An 8,890-nucleotide genomic window follows, 5' to 3' on the forward strand; every position below is an offset into this window, starting at 1 on the left:
TAGGAAAAAAATGTTGGCTTGACATTACTGCAATCACAGATAAGTTACATTTGAACATTTTCATGTAGTGGATTAGTTGAAACTTCACGTTTAAACAATCCTGTGTCACAGTCTGCTCTGCCTCTCTCCTACTGCTGTGGGATTTTTTTCATTCACTCCACCCTCACCTCTCTCTCCACCCAGCCACTCCCCCTCATCAGCCTCATCACCTCCACCTGGTGCTCCCAGGTGCTCTTCATCTCCAATCAAGCCAGTATTTAAGCAGCTTCACTCCACTCACTCTTTGCCAGATTGTCTTTGCTTCTGCTCCTGGTTTGGACTCGGCTCACCTCTGACCACCTCTCCTCGTCTCTGCTCCGTAAACCTAACAGCCTTCCTTCTCTAACCACGAGTTTTGCACTTCCTGGTTCTCATCTGCCTGTGGCTGTGCAGTGTTTTACTGCTTCAGCTCTGTCTAGAGAGATCGGCATCTTTTTGATGGTACATCCACTCCTCACCTGTCCTTGTTGATCCTGCTACCTGTTCCTACTGAAATCATCTGCTCCGCTGCCTGCCTTACAGAAACTCTGCTTCCTCCTTGACCACAAGCCCTGGCTGCCCCTCTCTGGAGTCCCCGCTTATCCCACAAGCTCTCTGCTGTAAGTGTTTCTGCAACTTACCTGATACATTCACCTGCCAGTCTGCTTCACGTTCACAGGTGATAGTTAGGTGGTAGTCTGACTACGAACTCTGCTCCACCCCTGAACTGATAACTGTCCCTACTTACCTGCAACCTGATTATACTCACCTTTGCTCCATTCAACCTGTCAAAAGATTAAATAAAGGTCAGTACCAACTACTCACCTGCTCCGTTGTGCTGCAATTGGGTCCTACCACATCCCATTACATTCTGTGGTTAGGTTTAGGCAAAAAAAAACCATTAGGTTATGATTAGTAAAAGATAATGTTTTGGCTCAAAAACTGGTTTCTTGGCAATATTCCTGCTGATGGGTTGCTATAAACACCTGCATTTGAAGCCTAAACAGCTGCTGCAAAAACACTGCCAGATCGTGACAGAGCACCCACATTTGGAGCCTAAAAAGCTGATGAAAACACAGCAAAGACTCGTAAAAACACAACTGGTCTGCAGCTTAGAGGTGTCGCACCAAGGTGACATACCATTTAACATCTCCTGATAACAAAGTCAGCTTATGTATTACATCCTTTTAGAAATGTTTATGATCCATATAAAACATGCAAATGCAGTGTATTTGTGGTTTGCAGAAACTTACAATGCTAACATTTTTTCTGGCGAGTGGGCTGTGCAAACACTCTCCATCCCATTCACAAAATAGGCCAAGGTTGGTGTCTGTCACATACTAGTGTTTATCTATTTCCAGAGCTCAAGCCTGACTTTTAAGGACCTCTTTAAAAAAGTTCTCTCCGGTTTGATCCAGTGATAGAACTGTAAAAACAAATATTCCCAGCGGTCAGACTGAGGTAGAAATACTTCATTCACCACTTGTCTTCTTACAGTAGGGACAAGTGTAAAATAAACTGTTACTGGAGAGATGTCCTAATTTCTTTTTTGAGAATGTGTGACCCAAAAACCTACATAAAGACATGAAGGAGGTCAGCAGTGGTGATCCACATTTCAAAGGTGTTCTATTTTTATCCAAAACTCTTAACATAATGAATTGAATAAACTGATGGAGGCAAAAGCTTGGGGTTAACAAAAGAATACAGGTCACTTTGACTTGAAAGAATTTGTTAAAACCTCATGGCCTGCTTAAAAGCAAAGCTATCAATAAGTATGTACCAGTTTTGGGGGCTGAAATTAGCCATTGTTTCCACACAGCCTCAGCTGTAAATTAACTTGATGGATTTTAAAGTGATACTCCACCCAAAATCCAAATGTGTTTTTTTTTTTTTTTTATGCATTTCAAAGTCATTCCCTATAGGCTTTAAAGGTGGTTGTAAAAAGTTTGTGGTATTGTCCCTCGCAGAGCACAGAACTTCTGCACTTTTTGGTCACAATAAAGTCCAACAGTGGCTAATTTTCTCAGTGGAACAAGTAATAAAACATCCACAGAGAGTTTTTAAACCACCTCTGCAAAATAATTTATTCTGCCACCATGTATCATATTTCTTTCACTCCTCACATACAACCCTGTCAAGCTCATTAGTTAAGCATACATGTTGGTTTATGCACATTGGCGCACCCACCCCCTCCCCTTCAATTGGTCAGGAGACGTTTGAGATCTGTTTTTTTTTTTTTTGTGTCTCAGGGTAGTAAATTTGAGTGAGAAGCCAGTGATCTAGGATTTAAGAGCAAGCCTCATGTGCTAAAAACCGTGCAAACTAATGTACATGCCCACCTATGAGCCATTTATGAGGCAGCAATATAATGATTGAAATACACTGAGCATATTGTATTGATGGACAGCAGAGTGCTTTATGATGCTGTATGTTTCTGTTTGGGCCCAGCATCTTCTTGCATTGGCAAGAATGGCCCACAGCTCATTGGTTCATTCAACACATGAACGCAGACAGAAACCAAAATACATCAGGGATGATTTATCCAAAATAAAGGACGTTATTTTCTTTATCTGTGGTACACCAGCTATTACTTTCTTCCTTCCTCCCTCTCTTTATTCTTCACAGGTTCATATTAAAATAATATCCATTTCCACCATGAAAACTGGCAACTACTGGAAGGCACTGTGGCTCATTCACTCTGCTCCACATAGGACAAAACTACAAACTTTTTAGAGTAGACTTTTTAAAGGAGCAGCGTGTACGATTTAGCGGTATTTAGATTTGCAAATTACAACCAGCTGAAACGTCTCCCATGTAACAAGCATGAGCTCCCAGTTAGAATTTTGTAGTTATTATTAGGGAGGGAGCTGAATTTTCCGCAGCAGTCTCTTCCTCTTCAAAGCGAACAGATCAGGTGATTTAAACTGCTTAAAAACACTGATTAACGCAGTTTCTCATAATAAATGATTGTTTTTGAAATGCTGTTCGGCTCTTTGTGGATCCCGCTAACTATGGTGGCTGGCCCAAAAACACAAACAGCCCAATCTAGAGCCAGCGTTTGATTTGTCCATTTTGGGCTCCTGTAGAAATGAAGTGGTGCAGCATGGTGGTCTCTGTGGAGCCACCCCGAAACACAGATCTTATTTTCAGGTGATCATATACTAAAGAAAACACTTATGATATTCCATTTGTGCCAGTATATTTCTATAAATCCTACACACTGGACCTTTTAAGTCCAAAGAACGTAACTGTTTTATACTCAGGAGAAGAGTCCTTGTATTTGCACTCAAATCTTGCTAAACTTAAGTACAGCAGACTCAGTTATTCTGGGAATGAGCCCTTGGTGGTTGATTGACAGCCAGTCCCAGTCAAGCAAACTGCAATTTTGGCCATTCCCAATCAAGAAAGGTCTGCATGTTACACAACGGACAACTTTGCACCCTAATGAGACGACACATGCCAAAACCAACAGGTGAGTAGCGGCTCACCTGAAATCTGCTGGAAATAGAGTAAAATAAAAAACAAATCATCAGGGCAGTTGTGTGACAAAAGTGTTGATATTACTTCTTCAATGAATAGCTGCTTTTTGGACTCTGCACACCTGCTGGTAATTACTAAAAGAGTAGACTGCAACAGTCTCTGGAGAAAAGCAATTTCTTTGTCATTAGAGAACTGACAGAGTCAAACAAACAGCAGCAGACAACACGGAGCAGAGAACACAGTTCACGTCTGGCTCCGGGAAGAAACAAGAGTGTCTGTTTTTAGGACTTGGAGAGTCAATTGATTGTCGAGGGAGAACATTGCTGCTGCTGGGTTAATTTGATCCACATTTTGCAAGGGGGGAGTGGGTAGGCGGCTGGAAGCTCTGTAGTCTTTCGGGGCTTTGGTCCTGATGAGTAGGACAGCACCCCCAGCTTGTGCTGGCCAGACACAAGCTGCAGGCCTTGGAAGAAGAAAGCATCAAATACTTCTACAGTATGGTGCAGAACTGGATTTAGGTTTCCTCAATCACACATTGAAACTGTTATCCCAAGTCTGAAATTGGCCTTTGTAAGCTAGTCTGAGCTATAAAAGTACCCTTTAAGCCTTCTATTTATAAATCCCTCATACATCAATACTCAATTTTGTCCCACTGACAGTGAACTACAGAAAATTACATCAATCATCATCTAAAGTCATTATTTCTTTGGGGAAGTTTTTTCTAAAACAGCAGGCTAATTTCCCTTGGAGCAAACACGGATCTCTTTTTGTTTTAATGCAAATTCCAGTTGTCGAGGTCAAAGGTGAGCAAGAACAAAGCTGAAATGTAATACTACAAGCAGAGGGCAAGCATTAATAAAGCAATTATGCAATAATTTAAATGCCTGTAGTAATTAAAGGAGCAGTGTGTAGGATAAAGTGGCATTTAATGGTGAGGACTGCAGATTGCAACAAGCTGAAAGTTTTCTCATAAGCCAAGCATTAGTTCAGATTCCTCCAGTGTTCATTGTTCAGGAGGTTTTAACCAGGAGCTGAATTATCCACAGAGGTCTGTCTCCAAAACAAACCAACCAGGTGATTTTAACCTGTAAGAACACTGAATAAAGCAGTTTCACGTTATAAATCAATGTTTCTTTAATATGGTTCGGCTTATAACAGAAGGGCTGCTAGCCCAGCACCTGCTAATGTGTGCTCACCTTTTTTAAGATCCAGATGTTCAGAGGGATTTTAGCAGCAACCGAAATATCCACCGAGGTCTGTTCCTCTCCAAAACAAACAGACCAGGGGATATAAACTGGTAAAAATAAAACAAAAAACTGAATAAAGCAGTTCATGTTAAAAATCAATGGTTTTATATTGCTGTTTGGTTCATCACAGAGGGGCTGCTAACTATAAGCAAAAACACAAAAATGCAAAAATGCACATGGTCCCATCTAGAGCCAGTGTTTTGTTTGTCTGTTCTAGGCTCCTGCAGAAACATGGTAAAATTTTTGCCTAATTCTTACCATCTGTGCCAGCATGTGCATTTGTTGGCGTCCTGGCATTGGTTGCCACGTGCAGCATTATCCCACCATGTGCTTGTGTTGACATCAAGCTTGTGGCATCACTGAACATAAATAGCAGACACAAAGGGAAACCTAGAGTGTAATATTTACACACGCAAGTCCACTGCAAAGCGGCAACATGTGACGACTTGGAATGAGAATGTGTTGCATGTAGATATAAACGGCTTATTTTGAAGGTTACAAAAATGCAACAATGCTTATTTCGGGGATTTTACACAAAAGAAAACATACTTGTTTTATTATATTCGGTTTGTGCAACTATATCCTCTTAAACCCTGCATACTGGACCTTTTAATTGTCAGATGTATACAAGGGCCAATACAGTGTTGTGGAGAAAGAAACAAAAATTCTTTTGATATTTCAGCGGCTGCACCCCTGACACCGATATGATCTGAGTTTCAAAGGGATTTTTTTAATGTCTCCAGAACAATTTCTGGTTCACTTTTTGACCCTTAAATAAAGTCCAGCTGCTAGACCCTCTGAACTTTTCCCTCCTTCACCCTCCTCCCTCCACATGCAGAAGGTGAGCCTGTTTGCCCCCGTACTGGAGGTGGGGGTTTATTGGTAGAGACGGCATAAATGCATTCAAAATGCCAAAAAAACTCAGACCCCTCCCCAAATACCCCTTCCGGTCCTTTAGTGTGACCCCGACTCTATGCCTTGCAGATATGGAGGTCTGCATAATGTTGGAAGATATAAGCTATTCTCTCCGTTTAGCATGGAGCACAGACTTGAAAAGAGAACTCCCCCTTGAGCTGCATCGGATAAAAGCCGTCACACGCAGAGGGATTTGGGACATGAAAGCTGAAGAATTTACATGCGCTTCAAATCAGTTTACAACTCCTTTTGTCTCCTGAAAAACAGCTTCACATGAGGAAAGTTTGGGGATATTCTGCAAATCGAGCAAAAAGCTGGCGGAGGATTTGGCGAGGTCAGTGCTGCCTGGCGCGTCTGGCTGCTGTTGCAGGCAGGATGTTCCACAGTGAAGGTTTAGGGTGGCTGTTGTAAACCGAGCTGCCCGTTCATTGCAGGAAAAATAAACAGAGGGCCGGGCCCGCAGAAAGTCCTGAGTACAGTGGAGCGTGTGTTCCCTTGCTTAGCTGACACATTGTTTTAGAAATAACAGTCTGAGAGGCCGCTTTTTATGCTTTTGTACACGCACACACAAATGCATGGACACACTTGCATGTGCACATTTTTATAAGTCCTCTTTCATTCTTTCCTGCTCTCTCAGAAAGCACTCACACAGGCTCCCTAACTCGCATCCCTGCAGGACTCCTTTTCCTCTGCGCTGCTGTGATAACATTGTGACTGGATATGGAATGGAATAAACCACCCTCCTTTCCTGCTCAACTTCCACTCCTCTAACATTCATCCTCCATCCAGCGGGCCCCCTCCACACACCGCGGCTCTCCATCCCTCTCCTGTCCAGATGACTATTTTTAGCGGCAGCACTGCTATTCTGGAATTTGTTGCTGACTGGCTGCTGCTGGGTGTCTGGGCGGCGATCTCTTCTGGAATGTCTGGCCCACTCTCAAACCACTCCAGAGTCCCAGCGCAGGGTGGATGGCTCGAGGCTCTGATTACAACTTTAAGCCCGCCGTAGCTGTAGCTGTAGCTGTAGTGCACTCTTCCTCTACCAGAAACACAAAGCTGGAGTGAGGGAGAACTTTATGACTGGCTTTTTGTCTGTGTCTATATGTGTGCTTTTGTACTCTTATTGACTGTGTTGTAAGGACAAAAATCTGGCTTTATGGGGACACTCATTCTATTTAGTCCTCACAGAGGTAAACCATTAAAATTTAGGGTTAAGACCTTGCTCTGTCCCAAGTTGAAAAAATCCATCGGCCAGAAATTCTCTTATGAGATCCGACCAAAGAAAAAGCTCAGCATATACCTGCCCAGAAAATGCTATATTTAAAGTTTTACACTTTTTAACAAAATACAGCAAAGTGCCAACCCCTAGGGCTGACAAATGAAGCCAATGTGGAAACGCTAAAAAAAACTGCACTTCCTCTAATGGCCACTTCAGGCTGCCTCCAAAAGCGAGTCAATCCCCATTCCCATGTTAAAATGCCCAACTTAACAGCAGAAATAAACATGTTTGCAGCATGGTACAAAAAATGTTTTTGGTCTCTATAGCTAAAATGCTCATTTATTACAACCGTACAGGGGGTGATTTTTTTTTTTTTTTAATTTTTATCATTCGTCTGTTTCCATTTTATTAAGGCTTAAAGTTATGTGTAATTAAGAATGCCTGCTTTGAGTGACAGGCTGTCTGCAAAGAGTGTCCTTTATTTGTTATTCAGGATCACATTGGTTGTTACGGCAGTAACAACTAATCTTCCTTGGGTCCACACAAAATGCAAAAGCAAGACAAGACATTAAATTATCACATCATGGATAATTTAGAACATCATGCTCCACCCTCTTGTCCAAAGATGTTCATTTTTGCCTCCAAAAATTCAAGATCGTGAGCAGTCCACAAACCATGAATGGCGCCACAGTGGCTGCCTCCGTTATTTTCCTGTAGTCTACGGATACAACAAGTGAACTTTAGAGTTGCTGGTAGGTGGATTTATATCCACTGACTGGCACCAGACCAGCTGTTTACCCCAGTTCATTTTTTTCTGCAAAGCTAAGCTAACTTGCTGCTGGCCATAGGTGTAGATTTCAGGATGGCACATCCCCCTCAATATTTAGAACGTGCGTTTGTCTCCATGAAAGTATATCCAACATAAAAGTATCAGCAAACTTCTATTTCGACAAAGCTACAGACTTTTACATGATAATTCGACGCAGACAATGCACAGATTGGAGCATAAAAAATCACCATAATGCAGGAAATTATGTGGTTAATCCTCAAAAATTTCTGGCGGAGGACCTCCAAATCCCCCATTTCATATGTGTTCCCTCCAATGTTGATGCAAAACCTACACCCATGCTGCTGGCTATAGCCATATGTTTCTGAACAGATATGTGAATGGTATCAACTTTCTCCACAAACACTCACAAAAAAACACAAAACAAAAAAAAAAGGATATCTATCCCAAAATGTTGAAACTATTCCTTAAAGGTAACGGTTACGGTTGGTGTTAGGCATGCTGTGATTATGGTTTAAGTTTGGTAAAGTTTCCAGGAAATGAATGAAAGTCAATGCTTACATATTCTGGTGTGTTTGTGCGTGTGTGTGTGTGCTTGTCTGTGTGGTCCATGAAAAGAAAATAAGCAGCACTAATGGGAAGTTTTTCCTGTCTTGGATCAGGCTTTAGGGGTTTCAAAGCAAAATTGTTTGCAGTGGAGGGAACGCCGTCCAAGCCCACCTGTTGCTCATGATTGCAGAGATCCGCTTGAGCTGGGCCTTGTCGAGAGACATACTGCAGTATGCCACTCAATAACATCAATGGAGCGGGCAGACCCATTCATTCCTCTAAATCTCCCAAGCAGAGGCAATGCACTACAATGCAAATTCAAAGTATGTTGTAGGCGTGCCTGAACTGCTATGCAATGGGAGAGATGCAGTCGGCGTTGTTGCACACGTTTTCTTTATCTGTCACCCAAATATTCAGATGTGACACAGCTATTTAACACAATAGTACTGCTTGTCATTCCATTAAATCATAGCTCTCTAGATGTTTCCCCCCAGACCACAATCTAGATCCACAGGATTTATTTTACACACGTCTCTATAATATTTAATGAGATAAATCCTGCCCTTCTAAATGGCAACTAGAGTTCATCCGGTGAAGGAGTGGTTTCCCCCAGGCTAAGTGATTAGGGCATGAACAGGAGGGTGTAAAAATAACACGATGGGACATAGCCAAGTA

The 8,890-nt window shown here is 42.1% G+C and overlaps 1 long non-coding RNA gene across 1 annotated transcript; it reads left to right on the plus strand.

Moving 5' to 3' along the window:
* The first annotated feature begins 319 nt into the window (after positions 1-319).
* On the plus strand, positions 320-6,657 carry LOC121949757. The gene is made up of 3 exons (XR_006106296.1): positions 320-480; positions 562-638; positions 6,298-6,657. It is a non-coding gene; the product is annotated as an uncharacterized LOC121949757 (long non-coding RNA).
* The last annotated feature ends 2,233 nt before the right edge of the window (positions 6,658-8,890 follow it).

The sequence above is a fragment of the Plectropomus leopardus genome, chromosome 11, assembly GCF_008729295.1.
Source record: "Plectropomus leopardus isolate mb chromosome 11, YSFRI_Pleo_2.0, whole genome shotgun sequence".
NCBI lineage: Eukaryota > Metazoa > Chordata > Actinopteri > Perciformes > Serranidae > Plectropomus > Plectropomus leopardus.